Below are 23886 nucleotides of genomic sequence, written 5' to 3'. Positions count from 1 at the left end.
CCCCTATGCATAGGTTTCCAAGTGTCACGAAACCCGCAAGTTGATCACCAAAACATACATCAAGTGGATCAATAGAATAACCCATTGTCACCACGGTTATCCCACGCAAGACATACATCAAGTGTTCATAAAAGACTCAATCCGATAAGATAACTTCAAAGGGGAAACTCAATTCATCACAAGAGAGTAGATGGGGAGAAACATCATAAGATCCAACTACAATAGCAAAGCTTGGGATTCATCAGGATCGTGCCATCGAGGGAACACGAGAGAGAACACGAGAGAGAGAGAGAGATCAAACACATAGCTACTGGTACATACCCTCAGCCCCGAGGGAGAACTACTCCCTCCTCGTCATGAATAGCGCCGGGATGATGAAGATGGCCTCCAGTGATGGGATCCCCCTCCGGCAGGGTGCCGGAACAGGGTCCCGATTGGTTTTTGGTGGCTACAGAGGCTTGCGGCGGCGAAACTCCCGATCTATCTTCTGTTCTGGAAGTTTTAGGGTACGTAGGTATATATGGGTGAAAGGAGTACGTCGGTGGAGCTACGGGGGCCCCACGAGGCAGGGGGCGCGCCCAGGGGGGATGGCGCGCCCCCCACCCTCGTGAGCACCTCCCGTATCTTCTGACGTGGGGTCCAAGTCCATCAGGTGGGTTTCCTTCCAAAAATAACTTCTCCAGTTGATTTCGTTCCGTTTTGACTCCGTCTGATATTCCTTTTCCTCGAGACACTGAAATAGGCATAAAACAACAAATCTGGGCTGGGCCTCCGGTTAATAGGTTAGTCCCAAAAATAATATAAAAGTGGATAATTAATACCAATATTGCCTAAAACAGTAGATAAAGTAGCATGGAGCAATCAAAAATTATAGATACGTTGGAGACGTATCAAGTTTCTATTCTCCCGACAGATTAGGCAAGACACATGGACTACCAGTTACTGGCAGTCATACTGCCGGCAGAAGAGTGTTGACCCGGCAGTTATTTTGCCAGCATATTGATTTTAGTACCTAATTGTTCTAGGCATCCCATATGTAATATCCATTTAGTATGTTCAGTCATCAGGACATATCACATGTACAGTTTATACATCGATCAAAGTCACATATATGCCTCATCCATACGCTTCAATCAAAATAATATCAGGCCTCATCCAGAACCTTAAAACGTCATTGGATAAACAAAACAACCATAATATACATATAAGGAGGTTGTGCCACAAAAGGTACAGCGCATATATGTTTTAAAATGTGTCACACAACCAACAAAATGAAATAGTGCAACAAATGGAGAAGTACATGTTTTTGGGTGTGCCACACAACCTAAATGAGCAGATGGCTTATCAAGCAGCAAAATGAGTGGAGAAAGTGTGTCCAAGTTTCACAAACTAAACAAGAATATTATATAATCACTCCACCAACTATTGTAGGTCTTCCAAATCTTCAGGAGCTTGAAAACCTTCCAAATCTTCATCGACTTGTGCACCTTTGTGAAACCTGTAACAAATAGGATACTCAATAGGGAGCTCTTGTTTCAGAATTGAAATTAACATTGAAGTTGACATGCTACAGTTAAACTTAAGGAACATTTACAAAGACCTAGGCAGTAGTCATTCTTTGCATAGGAATAATATGACACATGTAGAAAAGAATACACCATAGTACAAAGTGGCAATTTTTTGACAAACAAAACTATGCGCCTATGCCTTGTCCAGTATACATGAACACAAATAGTGCTCATGTATAGCCAAGTAGTAGAGAACAAAGCATGAAGGAAAAGGCATCAACTACTTTATCTGCCAAGAAAAATAAGAAAGAAAAGGTTGATGATTCTGCAAGTAACCTAGTGCCAAACAAGAGTAACCTAGTGCCAAACAGTTGAAAGACGTATTTTAGAAACCATGTCATCCAGTAAAGTGACAACTTATCAAGAATTGGCAGCATCTATCTATTATAATATTAAACAAAAAAAGGAACATTGAAGATTTTTCAACCGTAAGTTGTGAAACTTTAACGGTGGAGACTAATCAGTTTAGAAATAAGGTAGAAGTATTTACTACTTGGCATGCATCTAAAAAAGAGGCCATGTGCGATTAGGGACTAAATATGGTCATTTTGCTATAACACTCATTCCTATTTGTGAAGGTACCAAACTCCTTGCAATCTGCATCATATAAAACTTCAAGTCACTCTGGAAACGAACAGTCAGAATCTGGCTGCAGTATAAAATGGGATAAATATTTTAGTGTACTTGGAACAAGAAAAAATTCAATGACAGATCTGTAACTGGACTAAATGAACAGGAAAACGAGTATATAGAGACAATAGTGGAAGATGTTAAATCCTAATTAAACCAGATAACAAACTATAGTGTACATTCAATTCAGAAATAGTAAATTTTCAGCAGCAGATTCAGAATTGGACCGGCATTTAAGAACAAATCAAGAACTTTGCCAAACTAAATACTCTTTTCAACGGACATGTAAAAGCTTCCACTAGTTATATGCAAGAACATGCATACACATGACATGAACAACAACATCCAATCAAAGTATCCATCGATCCAGTCGCATAGATCAAGCAATTACCATGCAGCAACTTAACATCATACACATAGCAGCCAAGAGAAACATGTATATTACCTCCTTAGCCTACTTGTGGTCGCATTCCCGCTTTTTCCATGGCCTTGTCCACTTCCAACTTCATACATAGAAGCAAAGATTTTTCAGGAATCAACCACCATAGTCATTGGTAGGTTTAATCATAAGAAAATAAGAACAAAATCTCACATGCTTGTATGGCCATGCGATACATCACCCGTGAGCTTGCCCCATGGTGGTCATGTTCGCAACACCACAAGGTAGTATAGCATCCCTTTTTATTACATAGTTCAGGGCAACCTGACAATATTCAGAGCCAAGCTCCTAACCACCTACCTCCTTTTTCTGATCAATTGACAGAATGGTTGCTTTTGCCGCTGGGATACTATGATCTCAATAAACATTATACAGGATCACATCCTTCCCTTTCTGAGTAAGCATGAAAAAGAACTCAGATAAGTGAAAGTGTCTTTGTCATCCTAAACAAGAAAGAGCAAGAAAATATAAACAAAGTACAATCTGACCTGCTGATTTTTTTGTGTGATTTCAACTTCCTTGCTTGTTGCCATCTTCTGGCGATGAAGTGCCACATCCTTACTTTGTTGTGTGATCCCTATTGCCTTCTTTTTTGCAAAATGGTTGCTTCATTCTCTTGTAGCACCTCATGTTGAGCGGTACCAGAAAGTAAAAAGTTTTTCTGAGTGGATGCTATTAACTTCTTTTGCAAGAGTGCTTCTTGAGTCTTCTTATGCAAAATGGCTGATTCTTTCTCTTGCCGCACCTCATGGCTGCGGGTGGCAGATTATGCACTCTCTTTATGCTCATACTCCCCTTAATTTTCATACCCCCCTTCATGTCCATAACCACCTCCATATCCACCTTCATATCCATCTTTATGTCGATGTCCACCTCCATATCCATCTTTATGCCGATATCCACCTTCATATCCACCTTCATATCCATCTTCATGTCGATATCCACTTCCATGGGCACCTTCATATCGATAGCCACCACCATGGCCACCTCCATATCCATATCTAGAGTGAGACAAGCCGTACTCTTGATTGAACTAAATATTTTGCTGCACTTTTGATTGTAACAGTCTCCTCATTTGTTGAAGTTCATCCTTCAGAGTTGTAACTACTGTTTGGAAATTATTCTCTACATGCTCAACAAGAATTACATTTGATTGCCAAGCTTCTTTTGCTTCTTCCTTAGCCGTTTGAAGCTTCATGGATTTCAGCTTTCTATTACCCGGCATGCCCAAACCTGCAGCACTTGGTCCTAGACCTATACACCTCACATACCCATTCCTCTACTTTCCTGCAACATGTGAGAAGAGGTCACCTTGCTTGATGCTTTTTTCTAAAAGTTCTGGACGCTCATTTGACTTCTCTTCTATCTTTTTCTATAAGACAGAATATATGATCCATGAACACATCAGCAACATAGTGTCTACTAAAGACTATAACTCCAATGTTCTAGAGAAAAAAACTAACAATTACAAAGCATAAATATTGTTGCAACTCAAAATACTTACAAATATAGTTGCTGCAGCCACACTTGAAAGTGCACCAGTCTTCTTGCACGTGTGTGTTTGAATAAATAGTTCATGTCTCTGAGGGGGATATCCATTCTTCTTATGCTACATTCATTTTCTTATAATTAGTTCATAACAATCAAGAAATGGTGCAAAATAGAGTTATATAAGATCATTATACACCATTTCATGAGAAACACGAGCATGACTTTTGTTGCCTGATGTATGCAATAATTCCATCTCCATTCGATTTTTTCTTCCTTGCTCGCTACGTTGCTACAAATATTGATTCACTGAATTGTAAATTAGGCAAACTACAGAAAAGTGCACATATATTTTCTTGCAACGTACCTTCCCTGCTTCAGTTTTCCAAAAAGCAACAAGCTCTTTCCAGTCAGTTGGGCTAACTCTGTTATCTGGGACAACTTGAAGTTCCTCATCGGTCATCTTCTCATCAAAATACAAAGTCTTCAAATCCGATTTGAAATCCCTTCATTTCTTCACAACGCTTCCCATTACCCAGTCCTTCAGTTTGTCATCCACAAGATAGTACATCTGCTTTCAAGCAAGTGTAAATGGAGAGTGCAAGGATGATGTATTAGATAAAGGGGAAAGTTATACTACTAGTCATCTAGAGATAAAGGGGCAAGTTATACCAGAAACCATAGAGTATACCTTTAAGGTTTTCCACAAATGATTTTTTTGCTCAACATCAACCTTTCTCCAATCATTATGCCCAAGAGATATTTTAATTTTCACAAGTGTTCAGATGAAGTTTGAAAACTCCGACGCATTGTCCCCAATTGGTTATCCATCACCATTGTACTCCAGACGAATTGGTGGGACTGTCCCCAATCTATCATACACATTGTGCATTCTAGTGCGTTTTCCCCTTCTTCCCCTTTGTTTCTTGATCCAACTCATGGTCTAAACATGAAAAATAGTTAGTAGGCTGTCATCATTTAACTAGCAGTCTCTATACATAGATTTTAGAGCTACATACCTTCGTGCTCTTCAATGTTATCACTTGGCATGTCATCAACATCTCTAGTACTTTGGGACCTAAGAACTCGAGTTACTTCAACAGTAGACTTTTCTGCGGTGCTCTGCACATAACGAAACAAGATATGTAAAACTGAAGTAATAGATGCAATAACCAAATAGAAGCATGTTATATCACCTTCTTTCTTTTAGTTTGCCATTGACTGGCTTTGCCTCCAGGAATTTCTTTATCATCTGCAAATCTGAAAGACCCAAATCGTGCAAAATCCTCACTATTTCTTGCTTTAAGATTCGCTAGCCTCTCTTCCTCTCGTGCTTCAGCATTGTCTTCGTCTCTTCCTTTTTCCATCTTTTTTCCTTAAAATAAAATTTATAGCACATTAGAATTGACACATTGGATATCAAGTATATAAGAAAAATGAAAGGAAAAGGCACACACTTTGGTTGCTAAACTGAAGGAACAAGTGTTCCATCTATATCTGTCCTACTACAAGGTATATTTCTAACATCAACACATCAACATTGGCATCCATATCAGCAATTGACACAGTAGGTGCATCATGGTGGTCAAAATCTTCATCTCCCACTCCAAACATATCATACAGGTCTCGTGGATGAGGAAAGCTTCTAACAGAATACCAATCTTTATCAAGCTTATCTTGCACATAGTACCCTTGGGTTGCATGGGATGCCAAAATGAAAGGATCATCAGACTTGAGTAAATGCTTGAAGTTCACACGTGTGACACCAAGATCATTGACTTGAACCCACTTGTCTTGTGCACTGTTGTCAACCCAATCACATTTTAAAAGCACAATACTTCCTTTGTTGTTAAAATTTAACTAAAGGATTTCAGTTATCACACTATAATATATTTTTCCTAACCATAAGATTTTCATTATCTTCACTTGTGGAAGACAAAATCTGAGATACAAGAGCAACCCCGCTGCTTTGGGTAGGTCTACCCTGATCATATGAATTTGTGTGGAAATTGTACCCGTCTATGGTATAGCTATTACGCTTCCCTGCAGTTAAAAGGGCTCGTTAGCTAAAGTTTGAATCTCTTCAGAAATATCTTCACCATTCGCAATTAGTTGTGCCACATGGAGCTTAAACCACTCATTGAATTTCTCATGGCGAATGCCAGTAATCTCTAACTTATTCCCGTGGCCAATCGAAGTTAAATAGGCATCATACTTGCTGCAGGAGTTAAGTATGCAAATTCAGCAATATGAAAAATATTGTTCATAGGCTCAAATGAAAGAAAATCTTAGAAATAAAATACCTGAAATATGAATCTATGTTATCATAATTAAACAAAACACATCGATGTGCTTGCAGCCATGACTTGTGATCTAAGGTCACTATATGCTTTCCAGCCAAAAATCGACCCTTGTTGATAAAAAATGGCATAGTAGATACATTGGTCTCAAGGGTGTCATTTCAGCATTTTCTATTAAATCTAGTCTCACATCCATGTAAATAACGAGAGCAGAATGTAAAGCTTTCATCAAACACATAGCCCTCTGCAATTGACCCCTCGGGGTGGTTCTTGGTATGTACAAACCCCTTTAGCTTCATATTATACCTATATAGTATATACATAGGATATATCATATTATTTTGGGGCAAGCAAGAAACCATATGATACCAAGAAAATAGGTTTATAGGGATGACCTTTCTACTGGGTACATGCTGCTGTACTTTATTGGAACCCCGAGCCTCACTTGGGTTGGAAGATAAATCATCAAGTGAACCATAAATTCAAAAAATGATGGCAGAAATATGGCTTCAAGAATGCTCAAGGTCTCAGCTATTTCTCCCTCTAGCTTCTCCATGTCACTTATGCTAATGACAGGAGAATATATTTGCTTGAAGAATCTGCTGACACGAACCAAGGCAATACCGACTTCCTTTGGCAATGTGTTCCGAACATCTACTGGAAGCAATTGCTGCAAAAGAATGTGATTGTCATGGCTCTTCAGCCGAACGATCTTTTTCTGCTTCACAAGGACATTCCAGCGTATATCAGATGCACAACCATCAGGGAACATAGCTTCCTTAAAAATTTCACAAAACAATTTCTTCTTTTCATTGTGTCCCATCCCTAGCTTCTGGCATTGCACTAGTACTAGCCTTTCGTGATGCATCATGTTTACTTTTACAGAAAGTTGAAATGGGGATTGTCCAAACCCTAGCATTATAAGAATTCACCAGGTTCACCTAAAATATTTTCAGTCAATCCAAGTGGCTTTCAAAAATGTTCATCATCTTTGGAAAAATGCTGGAAACAGTAACCAGAGATGATGCACATTTTCCATGTCATTTTGGATCTTTGAACTAATATATATTGTATTTGAGTTGGAGCAAATATATGTTATATATATTTTTAATGCTTCAATAATTCTGATATTTTGTGAGGGGCTCTAGAATATTACTTTCAGTCCCTGCAAAAATTATTGGAAGAAACAAAAATGATTTAGTGTTTGAACTAAATCAAAACAGATTGAAACAAATAGAAAACAATAATAAAACAGAGCAAAAATAAAAGAAGAGAAGGCCACCTGGGCCACTTACCGCAGCCTACCTGGCGCCACCAACCGGCCCAGCTGGCCCAGCCCACCGCCGCCTCCCTCCCCTGTCGCCTTCCTCCTCGCGCCAGTAGGCGCAGGCGCGTGGCCGGAGCGTGCGAGCACACGCCCAGGCCACCTCCTGCCTCCCTGCTTGCCTCCGCTACTCCCTGGAGACGCCACGCGGCTCCCTCGACCCTCTCTCACTCTCCCGTATCTCTCCCTCCGTCCCTATCCCCCTCTGCTGCCTCTCCCTCCCGCGACCGAGCGGAGCTCGTCGCCGCCGGCGTCGCTACCGCGGCCGCAGCCATCCCGCAGCCTCTCCGACACGCCCTTGAGCTTCGCCTCGACCCCCTCCTCCTCTTCCACCGAGCCACGCCCCTCCAGAAGCCCCGAACATCCTCCCCGAGCTCATCTCCTACCTCAGACCCGCCGGTCGCCGTCGCCCAAATTCGTGGAACTCCGACCGTTCCCGAGCAAGCCGAGCCCCTCTTCGTGATCGCTGTGAGCTCCTCCACCCTTTCCCCCTCTTCCCCGCTTCATTTGATCGCCGTAGTCGTCGCCCCCCTTATGGCCGAAACGCGCCGCCGCCTGAGCTCAACGTCGGCGTAGCTCCGGTGACCATTTGGTCCCGGGCATGCGCCCAATGCGCTCCCCGCATCGCGTAGAGCCTCCGTGGCACCTCGCCGCGCTCGTTTGCGCACCGCAGCCCCATCCCCACTTGCACCCGAGCTTCGGCCGCCGCCGAGCTCGTCGCCGGCACCACTCCGGCCACTCCCCGGCCGCGCCACCACCACAGTTGGATGCGGACGAGCGTCCGCATCCCGAAGCTGTGCTCCGCGCGCCAAACTGAGCCCTGTGGGCAAAACCCGAGGCTCGCCACCGCGGCTGGCCTCGCCGGCGTCAAGCCGCCGGTGGGGTTGACCACTTGACCACGGCGTAACCCCCCCTGGGTCGATGACAGGTGGGGCCAGCCCCCCTGCTAATTAATTTAGTTTATTTTAATTTAATTACCCCCCTGCTGACACTGACATGTGGGCCCTAGTGCCTTAATCTTTAATTAAATTAAACTAACACCCCCCTGTCTAACATGTGTCACTGACGTGTGGCCCCCACACGTCAGGTTTGACCCTGACCGACCCCTGTTGACTTGCTGACGTCATGCCAACGTCATGCTGACACAATATTCCTTTTCTGGAATTTAGTTTATTTTAAATATTCAGGAAATTCCAGAAATTGGTATAAACTTCAATAAATCATAGAAAATTAACCGTAACTCCAAATCAAATAAATTATATATGAAAAATTATCAGAAAAATTCAAGGAATCCATCTGTACCATTTTCATGCATGTTAGAACAACTTATAGCTGCTGTTTAGCACAAATCAATTAAATGGCATTTATTTAATCACATATGGAGTTTGAATTTGAATTTTATATTCAAACCAACTTCATTTAATCTGTTGCTAGTTGCATTAGCTCAAAACACATTCATATTGCCATGTCATGAGCATGCATCATATTGTGCATTGCATTGATTGTGTTCCTTTCTGTGTTACCGGTATTTGTCCCCTCTCGATAGACGTGATACCGATGATGTGATCGTTGACACTGATGAAGACTCAATGTTATCTTCAGAAGTGCCAGGCAAGCAAAACCCCCTTGTTCATTCCGATACAATCCTACTCTCTCGCTCCTGCTCTCTTTTACTGCATTAGGACAACACCGATTCAACTGTTATATGCTGCGGTAGTTGAACCCCTTTATCCTTTGCATGACCTGTCATTGCCACAGTAAATAGATGAAACCCACTAGCATGAGTAGGAGTTGTTTGAGCCCTGTTGTGCCTACTCATTCATGCTTGTTTGTCATGCCTGCTACTGCTTAGAGTTGAGTCAGGTCTGATTCATCGGGGATGAATCAGAGGCGTGTGAACATGTCCTACTATGTTTGAGCTAAGTGTGTGAACATGTTTTGGTAAAGGTAGCGGTGAGAGGCCATGTAGGAGTACATGGTGGGTTGTCTCATTGCAGCCGTCCTCAGGAACTGAGTTCTGCGTTTGTGATCCATGATTCAGCTACTACCACGCATTGGGCCCGAAACCAATGGACCCTCTCGGCTTCTTGATCACCCTTGTCCTCTGTCCAGGAGTTGCAAGTAGTTTCTGGTGTTTGTAGTATGCTGGAGGCCGTGGGCAGCGCTGACCGTAGGGGTGGGCTGTGATGCGGTAGGCACGTGGCACGGTGTACCGGGCGCCCATTTGGTGTCTCGGGAACCCTGTTCACATCGTTTGGGGCTGTGAGCGAAACTCCGGCCGGATCTCCTCATGGATGGAACCCGAATAGGCGATAAACCTGGACTAGAGACTCGAGTGTTTAGGCAGGCCGTGGCCGACACCCACGTTGGTCTTCCGCTTGAAGGTTGCCGAGTACATGTCGTGTAAACGGCGGTAAGTGGTGAGAGCGTGTGTGAAGAAGTACACCCCTGCAGGGTTAACATCATCTATTCGAATAGCCGTGTCCGCGGAAAAGGACTTCTGGGTTGCTTATATCAGTTCATAGACAAGTGAAAGTGGATACCCTAAAATACGCAAGATAAGCGTGAGTGCTATGGATGGCGTTCTCGTAGGGAGACGGGAGCGGATCCATAGTGGTGTATTGATATGGTGAATATGTGGACTCGTGTGCGCCACCTCAAAAGAGTTACTTGCAGTCGTAGTTCAGGATAGCCACCGAGTCAAAGCTGGCTTGCTGCAGTCAAACTCCACCATCCCCTTTGTTGATAAAGATGCATATGTAGATAGTTCTGATGTAAGTCTTGCTGGGTACATTTGTACTCACGTTTGTCTATTTTATGTTTTTGCAGAGAGACTTCAGTCTCACTAGTATTTCCGCGTGGTCTTCGACGTTTAGCTTGTTACCTCAGCTACGATCTTGTGCCCTCGGCAGGATCTGATAGATAGTCAGGCTTCTCAGCCTTTTTCATTTATAGATGTCTGTACTCAGACATGATAGCTTCCGCTTGTGCTTTGACTTGTATGCTCTGATTGTTGGGTCATGAGACCCATGTTTGTAATGTCTCGCTCCTCGGAGCCTATTGAATAAACTACTGAGTCGTAGAGTCATTTTGTGATGCCATGTTGTATTGCACATATCGAGCATATTGTGTGTATGTTATTGAAATGCTTGGTATGTGTGGGATCTGACAATCTAGTTGTTTATCTTTAGTAGCCTCTCTTACCGGGAAATGTCTCCTAGTGTTTCCACCGAGCCATGGTAGCTTGCTACTGCTCCGGAACACTTAGGCTGGCCGGCATGTGTCCTTCTTCATTCCTGTGTCTGTCCCTTCGGGGAAATGTCACGCGATGAATACCGGAGTCCTGTTAGCCCGCTACAGCCCGGTTCACCGGAGTCCTGCTAGCCCAGTGCTACAGCCTGGATTCACTCGCTGATGACCGACACGTTCGATGCTGGGTCATGGATGCCTGTCCCTGTAAGTCTGTGCCGCTTTGGGTTTACGACTAGCCATGTCAGCCCGGGCTCCTTATCATATGGATGCTAGCGACACTGTCATATACGTGTGCCAAAAGGCGCAAACGGTCCCGGGCAAAGGTAAGGCGACACCCGTGGGAATACCGTGCGTGAGGCCGCAAAGTGATATGAGGTGTTACATGCTAGATCGATGTGGCATTGAGTCGGGGTCCTGACAGCGTTGGTATCAGAGCTTGACTGCCTGTAGGATTACCAAGCCAAACTGGTCGAAGTTGAGTCTAGAAATTCTTTAGTTATATAAGGGAATTGATTGTGGGTTGGAACGTAAGGCTCTTTTACTCCTTATACCTCATGGCCTTCTGATCTGAGTCATCATCTTCTCTTCTACAGGGATTAAGAACTAGGCTATCTCTTCTTTCCATCAGGATCACGTGTTACTAATCCGTAGACTTATAAGATTTTTGGATTAAGCCTCAGTTCATTTCTACCTCTGTATGTTAATTATTGATCTCGGAACCTTGATATTGTGCTTCTGAGTGGTTATGCCACCATTTTTGTGAATGTCTCAAATCTTTTCTGAGCATTTATAGCCGTTATGCTGTCCGAGTCATTCCAGGTTTCTAAATAATCTGATGCATTTGCAAAATCCTTTTCCTCTGGTTTCGATGCTCCTTTATGCCAGCTCAATCACACTAATCAGTGAGTTGAGGTACTCCGTTACCTTGACATATATGTTGGAGATATTATAATGACCCTAGGTGTCCTAGGGGATCATCTAGTAATTTAGCCATGATTTGTGTTCCCAGTGTGATGATTCTGGCCATCATTCTCGAAAGCATCCTGTGATGCTACTTAGTAGTAGGTATTCTATTCCTGGGTTCTTAAACCCGATATTCACCCTACTTACATCATGTTGATAGTGTTGCTACTTCCTTTAGTATATCAGTAACCTTTGCGATAGTCCTCGAGGTCCGTGGTATATCGTTCTTCCAAATACCATGAACCATTATGGCAGAAGTTGTTGGATCAAAAGATCACAACAGGCCCTCTATGAGTTCTCCATGCTATATTGTGACTCTGCCAGCTCAGCCTTTATGCATGGGTTATCCGGAAGAATTTTGTTGAACTTTGTTCGGCATACCAACCCATGTATCCACAACCCAGAAAGTAATATGTTCTTTTGAGTTGTCTCTCTTTAGTTGCATTCTGACCCTCGTCTATCAATTGATAGTCAAGAGTATGCGTGCGTTCGTCTATCGATGCCTATTACCCTTGTGGTCTGTCAAGCCATTCTATTCCGGAATGACTAGGAGAAACAAACTCCAGTACCTCTTCCATATCTAGGATTGGGTCAAAGTAGTTGTATTCCGCAGATCAAATGCCAATCCAGCTTTTGGTTCTGCTCTACCTTGGAGTATTACATATTTTATATCGAGATTGTTATAGGAATTGCACACCATCCTATGAACTCTTAGTACAGTAATACTTCTTGCCATCATTGTTCATTCCTCGGTTCCTGTGTTATTGTAACCGGAATGTCTACAAGTGAATCGTGATGTGTGAACTCAATACTCCTAGCAACCCCATTGCTTGGTAGTTAATGGACAATAATCCTATTCTCAGTATGTTGGTTATTGAATCACCGTTCTAAGATTGATCGTGCTACCTAGTCCTTATTTCCTGGTGCACTCTTTGATTGATGAGTTAGGATTTGTCAAGTCCTCGCCCATTTGATCATATCATCTTGCCCTGAAAAGCAAGATTGTTCTCGAGCTTAGTAACATATCGGTGGTTCGTGATTTCCGAAGATCTTCTCGGAAGTATTACCAGGTTGTCACCTGACCGCTATGTTGAGCTCGTGATCAAGTTGGTTTCTTGTGAACCACCCTTTCTCCAAGAATCTGTGTTGGATATCCCGGAGCTAGTTGGTTAAGCTAGACAACAACTTGGAGAGTTGGAAGATAAAAGCTTGCCTGACTTAGTTCGTTCCAAAGGGATATTCTTGTGTAGTGTGTGTTGAAGAAAGATGATATCTTCATCGATTGGTCCCTGTGATCAGTTGTTGGACCTATCGTCTTATCAATCTTTTGATTTGAGTGTGGGCTATCGTCAAATCAAGTCAGAACCAACGATGTTCGTAATGTTGTCTTCCTCGTGGTTGATCCCTCGAGCATACACCATTATATTTTTTGGGTCTGACCACTGCTATCACCGTGTTCACACGATGGTGGAAGTCCAGTGATATGGAAATTCCGATGAGATGTTGTTGAGTCCATTGACAACATCCTTATCCCCTCCATGCTGTTGTTGAACATTAAGTTAGTGTTGGAAACTTTTGAAAGCATTTGTTCATGCTAGCTCATGAAGCATGTATTTTTGGATGAAGGTAGTGACTTCCTTTAATTCATGTGCATCTGATGCAAGTTGCCGCCGTGGATTCGAGAAAGTCAATGTTGTTTCTTTGGAATCATCCCAAATCAGTCATGCATACGTGCGAAAGTATTCTGTGGTTCGGAGACTTGCAACCTCCATTCCATATGTGTTCCGTAGCACCCCAAGCCACTGACTGATTTGTTCGAGAAAAGGAGTTAAGTGTTAATCCATGGTAATGCACAAGACTTCGATACCCTCGTTGATGGTTCCCCCTACTGAACTCGGTAGTGTTTTATTATAAGACTACTATGTGGTCATGCCTGTCTGGGACAACGTGTTCACATGTTAGTAGCAGAACCAGCTCATGTTTTGGAGCTTGCTATCGTAGTTCATCTCCCGAGAATCCCGCAACGTTATCTCGTCGATTTGTGTTGCAAACTTTCATTTTTCTTCCTAGACTCGATGAGTCTGGAATAACCTGACACCAACCAGATCTGAATCTCAGGCAGATATGATGGTTGGAACATTTCCCAAGAACTATAATATTGGTCCCTCAATAACCGGTAAAGTGGATGTCGTGGCCAACACACCCAGCCGGAAGGCCTATTATTGTAGTATCTTGTTTGAGGAAGTTGGCCACCTCCCCATAAGGATTTCGTAGGATTTACCTCCGTAACTGTTTCTTATGGATTCTATTGCTCCCGAAGTCCGATCTTTACTTGATGTTCTAGATATCAAACCATATCTATGGGTGTATTACGCTAGCACATCAAGGAGAACATTAGAAGCGGAGTGCTAAATGTCTCTCGGTCGATCATCCAGATTTTATTTCCTTGTCCCTGCCAAGGGTGAAATCTGAGAAGGTGTTATCTTCCTTTGCATCTGCATCTTCCACCGGTATTCATCATGGTAGTAAGTTGTGTTGCCAGGATCCTTGACGCGACTGTTGATAAAACCTTGATGATGTGGAAATGCTCAAGTTCTTGAGAGCACGCACAAGCGCTACGTGTTATCATCGGCACTAACCGAGATTGCTCTCAGTTTCCTCGGCAATGCTATGACCCTTTCAAACAGTGAATCCACTCTCTTTTGTTGGGTTCTTCCCCAGTTACCAGAATCATTCCCATCATTTGCATTTTGTTCCCAGTTTGCACCACCAATGTGCCATTCTACCATGGGTCCCTTCCATTTCCGGTGATAAGCAAATTCATCCATTGCGTTGTCTTCAACAAGGTAATCCACATCATCCAAGTCCGAGTATGCCATTCTACCGACCCCCTCCAAATGATCGCTTGTGATTGCCTTAGGCTGGTATGAAGAGCTTAAATGATCTCCGAATCAAAGGTAATTCTTTTTGCCACTTAAGGAAATAATCTACGAATCACGCTCCTCCAGGATGTTTCGTCGTGGTTTCATGGCAACTAAACTCCTCGCTACGTGGACGATATTTTACCACCTTCTTAAGTGTGGAATTATTGTCTACCTAGTGAACCTTCGTCATCTGCTTCACTCCATTCCCATGGACGTATGTTTAGTGTCTCAGCTCAAGAGAGGTTGCTATGTCTCATTCCATGAGTTAATCCTGAGTTGCTCGACCTTCGAGAAGACCGACCCTTCTAGAGTCTCTTTCCCTCCAGGTCATGTTGGCAGGATTTCTCAGAGCAAGACGACAAGACAAAGATGGTGATCGAAACAACGTTCATTTGAAGTGCAACCTGGATCATGAAGATTATACTAGTTTGCGTTTTCCCTTCATCCTACCCTACGCTTGAATCTCGAGACGAGATTCTTGTTTAGTGGGGGTGAGTTGTCCCATCCCTAGCTTCTGGCATTGCACTAGTACTAGCCTTTGGTGATGCATCATGTTTACTTTTACAGAAAGTTGAAATGGGGATTGTCCAAACCCTAGCATTATAAGAATTCACCAGGTTCACCTAAAATATTTTCAGTCAATCCAAGTGGCTTTCAAAAAATGTTCATCATCTTTGGAAAAATGCTGGAAACAGTAACCGGAGATGATGCACATTTTCCATGTCATTTTGGATCTTTGAACTAATATATATTGTATTTGAGTTGGAGCAAATATATGTTATATATATTTTTAATGCTTCAATAATTCTGATATTCTGTGAGGGGCTCTAGAATATTACTTTCAGTCCCTGCAAAAATTATTGGAAGAAACAAAAATGATTTAGTGTTTGAACTAAATCAAAACAGATTGAAACAAATAGAAAACAATGATTAAAAATAAAACAGAGCAAAAATAAAAGAAGAGAAGGCCACCTGGGCCACTTACCGCAGCCTACCTGGCGCCACCAACCGGCCCAGCTGGCCCAGCCCACCGCCGCCTCCCTCCCCTGTCGCCTTCCTCCTCGCGCCAGTAGGCGCAGGCGCGTGGCCGGAGCGCGCGGGCACACGCCCAGGCCACCTCCTGCCTCCCTGCTTGCCTCCGCTACTCCCTGGAGACGCCACGCGGCTCCCTCGACCCTCTCTCACTCTCCCGTATCTCTCCCTCCGTCCCTATCCCCCTCTGCTCCCTCTCCCTCCCGCGACCGAGCGGATCTCGTCGCCGCCGACGTCGCTACCGCGGCCGCAGCCATCCCGCAGCCTCTCCGACACGCCCTCGAGCTTCGCCTCGACCCCCTCCTCCTCTTCCACTGAGCCACGCCCCTCCAGAAGCCCCGAACATCCTCCCCGAGCTCATCTCCTACCTCAGACCCGCCGGTCGCCGTCGCCCAAATTCGTGGAACTCCGGCCGTTCCCGAGCAAGCCGAGCCCCTCTTCGTGATCGCTGTGAGCTCCTCCACCCTTTCCCCCTCTTCCCCGCTTCATTTGATCGCCGTAGTCGTCGCCCCCCTTATGGCCGAAACGCGCCGCAGCCTGAGCTCAACGTCGGCGTAGCTCCGGTGACCATTTGGTCCCGGGCATGCGCCCAACGCGCTCCCCGCATCGCGTAGAGCCTCCGTGGCACCTCGCCACGCTCGTTTGCGAAACGCAGCCCCATCCCCACTTGCACCCGAGCTTCGGCCGCCGCCGAGCTCGTCGCCGGCACCACTCCGGCCACTCCCCGGCCGCGCCACCACCACAGTTGGATGCGGACGAGCGTCCGCATCCCGAAGTTGTGCTCCGCGCGCCAAACTGAGCCCTGTGGGCAAAACCCGAGGCTCGCCACCGCGGCTGGCCTCGCCGGCGTCAAGCCGCCGGTGGGGTTGACCACTTGACCACGGCGTAACCCCCCCTGGGTCGATGACAGGTGGGGCCAGCCCCCCTGCTAATTAATTTAGTTTATTTTAATTTAATTACCCCCCCCTGCTGACACTGACATGTGGGCCCTAGTTCCTTAATCTTTAATTAAATTAAACTAACCCCCCCCCCTGTCTAACATGTGTCACTGACGTGTGGCCCCCACACGTCAGGTTTGACCCTGACCGACCCCTGTTGACTTGCTGACGTCATGCCAACGTCATGCTGACGCAATATTCCTTTTCTGGAATTTAGTTTATTTTAAATATTCAGGAAATTCCAGAAATTGGTATAAACTTCAATAAATCATAGAAAATTAACCGTAACTCCAAATCAAATAAATTATATATGAAAAATTATCAGAAAAATTCAAGGAATCCATCTGTACCATTTTCATGCATGTTAGAACAACTTATAGCTGCTGTTTAGCACAAATCAATTAAATGGCATTTATTTAATCACATATGGAGTTTAAATTTGAATTTTATATTCAAACCAACTTCATTTAATCTGTTGCTAGTTGCATTAGCTCAAAACACATTCATATTGCCATGTCATGAGCATGCATCATATTGTGCATTGCATTGATTGTGTTCCTTTCTGTGTTACCGGTATTTGTCCCCTCTCGATAGACGTGATACCGATGATGTGATCGTTGACACTGATGAAGACTCAATGTTATCTTCAGAAGTGCCAGGCAAGCAAAACCCCCTTGTTCATTCCGATACAATCCTACTCTCTCGCTCCTGCTCTCTTTTACTGCATTAGGACAACACCGATTCAACTGTTACATGCTGCGGTAGTTGAACCCCTTTATCCTTTGCATGACCTGTCATTGCCACAGTAAATAGATGAAACCCACTAGCATGAGTAGGAGTTGTTTGAGCCCTGTTGTGCCTACTCATTCATGCTTGTTTGTCATGCCTGCTACTGCTTAGAGTTGAGTCAGGTCTGATTCATCGGGGATGAATCAGAGGCGTGTGAACATGTCCTACTATGTTTGAGCTAAGTGTGTGAACACGTTTTGGTAAAGGTAGCGGTGAGAGGCCATGTAGGAGTACATGGTGGGTTCTCTCATTGCAGCCGTCCTCAGGAACTGAGTTCTGCGTTTGTGATCCATGATTCAGCTACTACCACGCATTGGGCCCGAAACCAATGGACCCTCTCGGCTTCTTGATCACCCTTGTCCTCTGTCCAGGAGTTGCAAGTAGTTTCTGGTGTTTGTAGTATGCTGGAGGCCGTGGGCAGCGCTGACCGTAGGGGTGGGCTGTGATGTGGTAGGCACGTGGCACGGTGTACCGGGCGCCCGTTTGGTGTCTCGGGAACCCTGTTCACATCGTTTGGGGCTGTGAGCGAAACTCCGGCCGGATCTCCTCATGGATGGAACCCGAATAGGCGATAAACCTGGACTAGAGACTCGAGTGTTTAGGCAGGCCGTGGCCGACACCCACGTTGGGCTTCCGCTTGAAGGTTGCCGAGTACATGTCGTGTAAACGGCGGTAAGTGGTGAGAGCGTGTGTGAAGAAGTACACCCCTGCAGGGTTAACATCATCTATTCGAATAGCCGTGTCCGCGGAAAAGGACTTCTGGGTTGCTTATATCAGTTCATAGACAAGTGAAAGTGGATACCCTAAAATATGCAAGATAAGCGTGAGTGCTATGGATGGCGTTCTCGTAGGGAGACGGGAGCGGATCCATAGTGGTGTATTGATATGGTGAATATGTGGACTCGTGTGCGCCACCTCAAAAGAGTTACTTGCAGTCGTAGTTCAGGATAGCCACCGAGTCAAAGCTGGCTTGCTGCAGTCAAACTCCACCATCCCCTTTGTTGATAAAGATGCATATGTAGATAGTTCTGATGTAAGTCTTGCTGGGTACATTTGTACTCACGTTTGCCTATTTTATGTTTTTGCAGAGAGACTTCAGTCTCACTAGTATTTCCGCGTGGTCTTCGACGTTTAGCTTGTTACCTCAGCTACGATCTTGTGCCCTCGGCAGGATCTGATAGATAGTCAGGCTTCTCAGCCTTTTTCATTTATAGATGTCTGTACTCAGACATGATAGCTTCCGCTTGTGCTTTGACTTGTATGCTCTGATTGTTGGGTCATGAGACCCATGTTTGTAATGTCTCGCTCCTCGGAGCCTATTGAATAAACTACTGAGTCGTAGAGTCATTTTGTGATGCCATGTTGTATTGCACATATCGAGCATATTGTGTGTATGTTATTGAAATGCTTGGTATGTGTGGGATCTGACAATCTAGTTGTTTATCTTTAGTAGCCTCTCTTACCGGGAAATGTCTCCTAGTGTTTCCACCGAGCCATGGTAGCTTGCTACTGCTCCGGAACACTTAGGCTGGCCGGCATGTGTCCTTCTTCGTTCCTGTGTCTGTCCCTTCGGGGAAATGTCACGCGATGAATACCGGAGTCCTGTTAGCCCGCTACAGCCCGGTTCACCGGAGTCCTGCTAGCCCAGTGCTACAGCCTGGATTCACTCGCTGATGACCGACACGTTCGATGCTGGGTCATGGATGCCTGTCCCTGTAAGTCTGTGCCGCTTTGGGTTTACGACTAGCCATGTCAGCCCGGGCTCCTTATCATATGGATGCTAGCGACACTGTCATATACGTGTGCCAAAAGGCGCAAACGGTCCCGGGCAAAGGTAAGGCGACACCCGTGGGAATACCGTGCGTGAGGCCGCAAAGTGATATGAGGTGTTACATGCTAGATCGATGTGGCATTGAGTCGGGGTCCTGACACATTGTCCATTCCATAGGGTGCAGCAGGCAAATCAAATTGTTCACCTACTGGGACAGGTTGGAGAGATTTTCTTATTCGAAGATGCTCTAGATCTCTATGAGGGCTATACTTATCTTTTGATTTGTTATCCATACATAGAAGTGTGTTAATTATATTTTCACATACATTCATTTCAATGTGCATTGCATCAAGATTATGAGGCTGTAGCAAGTCGTTCCAGTATCTCAACCTAAACCATATGGATTTTCTTTTCCGAACCATTGGTGGTTCGCCAACCTTGGTCTTCTTTGTGGTTGTTTTCCCGGAAGGGTCCTTTGCAAAAACAGTCTTCATATTTTCAGTGAGGGCCAAAACTTCGTCTCCAGTAAGTGGTCCAGGTGTTGTCCCTAATTTCACACCATCAAAGGATTCTTCATCAAATTTGTATTCATGGTTAGGATCAAGAAACCTTCGATGACCCATATAGCAAAATTTCTTGCCTTCCTTCAACCGAAGAGAACAAGTATGTGAGGCACACGATGGACAACCAAATTCACTAGAGGTTACAATCACGGATAGAGTGCATAAGCCTGGGAGGTCTGATGTAGTTGACAATACAGCATCATGCAGGTTGAAGGGTTTACCGGTCGAGGCATCATAGATTCTAACACCCTCCTCAAAAAGCAAGTTCAAATCATCAATAAGTGGTTCAAGAAATACATCTATATCTCTCCTAGGTGACCTTGGACCAGGAATTAGTAAAGAGAGGATGAAATTATGCTGCTTCATGCACAACCAAGGAGGAAGATTCAACGGAATTACTACATCAGGCTAGACACTATAGGATAACTTCATTGTCCTAAATGGATTAAAACAATCAGATACTACAAGCAGCCTCATGTTGCGACTATCTTTAGCAAAATCTGGATATTTGCCATCCATGTCCTTCCAAGCAGGTGCATCCGCTGGATGCCTTATTAGTCCATCTCTTGTACGTTCTTCAGCATGCCATCTGCAGTCCACTACACTATTTGCGGACACAAAAAGGCATTGTAGCCTCTTCTTTATTGGAAAATAACGAAGAACCTTCCTTGGGACCTTGTGTACATGTTTCCCATCAAGACTATTCTTTTCAGATTTCCACCGAGAAGTTTTGCATGTAGGACACATATCCTTATTTGCATGTTCCTTCCAGAACAAAATGCAATCATTCTCACATGCATGAATTTTTATATAACCAAGCTCAAGGCATTTTATCATCTTCTTAGCTTCATAAAAGTTTTTGGGTAGCTTTGCTGTTCGAAAGGCCTCTTTAGCAACTCTAGCAGTATGTCAAAACTTTTATCACTCCAACCTCCAAGAGATTTTATGTGGAGTAACCTAACAACAAAACGTAGCTTTGAGAAGGTTGTGCACCCTGGATAAAGCTCCTCCCTATCATCAGCTATGAATTGTAGAAAAGCATCTTCATCCTTCTTCTTTTGCTTCTCTAGAAGAGGGTCGACGCCCCCAGGCTCTGCATCCTGGTGACTTGGATCCTCCCCACTAGTACCATCACTAAAATCCCCATTTTGATGTGCTATATCTTGAACCATTTCAAGCATCTCATCATAGTCATCTAAGTCAATCTCCTCTTGAAAATCATCTGGTTGAACCTCATCATGGTCACTCTCAGATGCAAGAGATGATGATGCCTCCCCATGATATATCCATCGTTTGTACCCATTAATAAACCCATCTCATAACAAGTGCTCATAGACAACATTAGCTTCAAACCAACAACAGTTCAAGCAAATTCTAAAAGGACATAGTATAGTGTTCCCTCTTGCTGAATGCGTAAAAGCAAAATCTATGAATTTCTCTACCCCGTCAATATATGCTTGTGTATTTCTAGCTTTATCCATCCAACTCTTCTCCATTCTTGACCAATTTCACTAAAATTGCCTAACATGCAAGAAAGTATACTTCTATGAAGGAAAAAATCTAGTAACAAAATGCAGATCATCAATATCTAGTACAGGCAACAAGAAATACAATACGTGAAGAAATGCCATCACACAATAGAATATAATTAACTAAAACATTTCATTTCAGAAAATAAAAATACCAAAATAGCAGTAAGAATGGCATCATCTATATCGTAAAAGCATAGCACATGTTCTGTACACATCTCGTATTTGGCAAAACTCAAACAAAGATGGTACTACCTTGGGGCATTAAATAAACAAACAAAGAACTTAAATAACTAGCTTTCTTTCATCTCAAATTAAAGTGAACTCCAAAGCTCAACTAAACAACTTAGTCAGGTGTCAAAAAATCTAATTAAAGTATGCACTTGTTAATCAGTAATTGTCCCTGTTCTTTGATCTAAAGGGCTACTTATAGTAGCAGTGTTCATTTTTAGACAAGAAAATAACCTTCAAATGTGATTGGCTCATGGTTTTTTTGTTGTTATAATATCAAAGCAATTAAAACTTGATGCTTTGTTCTAATTGATGGAATAGTTCAGTGCTGCTACTTTTCAACATTATTTTGAGCACAAGCTTCAAAGGGCAGGAGGTGTTCTAGCCATCAGCAAGGAAGAACAAACTAGCAATGTAGTCTTAGGGGCTTTGATCTCAAGATCCATAGCTGCACATTCAGAACAAAAGAAAACAAAAAAATTGTCATGAAACCTTACCAGCTGTCAAATGAAGTACAGTAGACTCGATGTTCAGTAGGCAGAGTAGCTTGCTGGAGAGGAGGGCCAACCCGCGGACTGCTGCTTCAGGGGCTTGTCAAGGAGTTGCCTGCTTGCTGGAGAGGAGGGCCAATGCGCGGTCTCCTGCTTTAGGGGCTTGTGGAGGAGCAGACCCATGACTTGGTGCTCGCCTGCTCGGGGAGGAAGCAAAGCTCAATCTGGAGTGCGGCAACGATGACAGTGGCTGACAGCGGCTTGGTGGTGGGCGGAAACAGAGCTCGGGGAGGAAAGAGCTGGGTCTAGCGGAGGGCGGTGGATGGTTGGTGGCGGCAGCGGCGGTCGATGGTCGGTTGGGGGTGGAGGAAGTTGTTGGTTGGGAGCGGCGGCACCGGTGATGGATGGATGGTTGGGGGAGGCGGCTGCTTGCGATGGTGAGGGGTAGAGGAGCTGCGGTGGTGAGGGGTTACATCGGCGGTGGGGGTGGGGGGTTACGCTAGAGGAGGTCTGACCGGAAGGCGGTCGCGCGCCGGTGGTGAGCTAGGTTTTGGGGGCGGCGGCTGCGCGCGGTCGATTTGGTGGAGGCGCAGGATTGGGGATCGATTTGGGGGAAGCATTGCGGGTCTCTATGGTCGCGGGAGGGCCGGCGCGTCTATTTTACAATAGGCAAAAGAATTCATCAAAGTCGCGTGCTTTTTTTCCTCGCTGGCACGCGCTAGCTAGGCCGTTTTCCCGTTTCATGCGCCAAAGACGGTCTCCGGCATGGGTCAGCGGACAATGGGCCGTGATTTAGTTCTTCCGGCAGATTATGGGCCATAAAGTATGCCAGTAGTGCACGTGCCATTGTTGCTGTAGTTCTCCTGACAATTAGACCGCCCTAAGATGCTTCTACCGGCAGTAACAGATGTCCCGGCAGACAGATTGCCCTTAGGCAGGTTTTTCTCCCGGCAGTTAACTGCCCCCAATCAAGTGTTGTGGTGTAGTGTGTGCTGTCAACCTCAGCGAAGAAATGTTCGCCATGTCAACCTTCACAATATTAAGGTCGGCAAAGTCCGTGTCCAATTTCCCAAGAGTGTGGACAACAATCATCCAGACCGCCTTTTTCATATCAGCAAGAGTGGTATTAGAATTCATACTACGATGACTAGAAGCCCTTCAACAGTTGTTGCCTTCATCAGGTTCATCTGGAAAAAGAATCTTAATCATGCCAAGTGTCGTGTTATCGGCCTTGACTGTGAATACACTAGATATGTCCACAGCAAAGAGTGCAAGAAGCTTCCACTTGAGAAACAACTTGCTCTCTCTAATCAAGAGCCACAATGTGCTGCTGTCTTGCAGCTTTGTGTGGGCAAGCATTGCCTAATTTACCAGCTATACCAGGCTCATGCCAGGAGTTTTATCCCTCCACTTCTGCGCAACTTCCTCGACAATGACACAGTCGAATTTGCGGGTGCCGCCATTGCAATGACATCAAAAAAACTCAAGTTATATAGCTTGGGTATCAAAAAACCTGTTGATGTGCAGGGACTAGGTATCAAGGTTCATAACCAAAAAGCTGGGAATTTGGCTTCATTGGAGAAGCTAGCAAAGAAGGTTGCAAACATAAGTCTTAACAAGGAAAAAAGCATCACTGTTAGTTAGTGAGAAAAGT

At 44.4% G+C, this 23886-nt stretch overlaps 1 long non-coding RNA gene across 4 annotated transcripts; it reads right to left on the bottom strand.

Moving 5' to 3' along the window:
- Positions 1 to 1178: 1178 nt before the first annotated feature.
- On the bottom strand, positions 1179 to 22857 carry LOC123136926 (uncharacterized). 4 transcript variants are annotated; one of them, XR_006467506.1, is made up of 10 exons: positions 5322 to 7355; positions 5145 to 5247; positions 4817 to 5068; positions 4493 to 4696; positions 4325 to 4417; positions 4142 to 4246; positions 3126 to 3924; positions 2791 to 3030; positions 2644 to 2701; positions 1179 to 1498 (listed from the first exon to the last, which is right to left on the bottom strand). It is a non-coding gene; the product is annotated as an uncharacterized lncRNA (long non-coding RNA). The 4 variants fall into 4 exon arrangements; XR_006467505.1 differs by lacking the exon at positions 4325 to 4417 and adding an exon at positions 22239 to 22857 and having other exon boundaries at positions 1180 to 1498; positions 5322 to 5500; XR_006467507.1 differs by lacking the exon at positions 4325 to 4417 and having other exon boundaries at positions 1180 to 1498; positions 5322 to 5500; positions 5583 to 7355.
- Between the last annotated feature and the right edge of the window lie 1029 nt (positions 22858 to 23886).

The sequence above is a fragment of the Triticum aestivum genome, chromosome 6B (genome assembly GCF_018294505.1).
Source record: "Triticum aestivum cultivar Chinese Spring chromosome 6B, IWGSC CS RefSeq v2.1, whole genome shotgun sequence".
Classification (NCBI taxonomy): domain Eukaryota; kingdom Viridiplantae; phylum Streptophyta; class Magnoliopsida; order Poales; family Poaceae; genus Triticum; species Triticum aestivum.
This window is presented reverse-complemented; position numbering and strand designations above follow the sequence as displayed.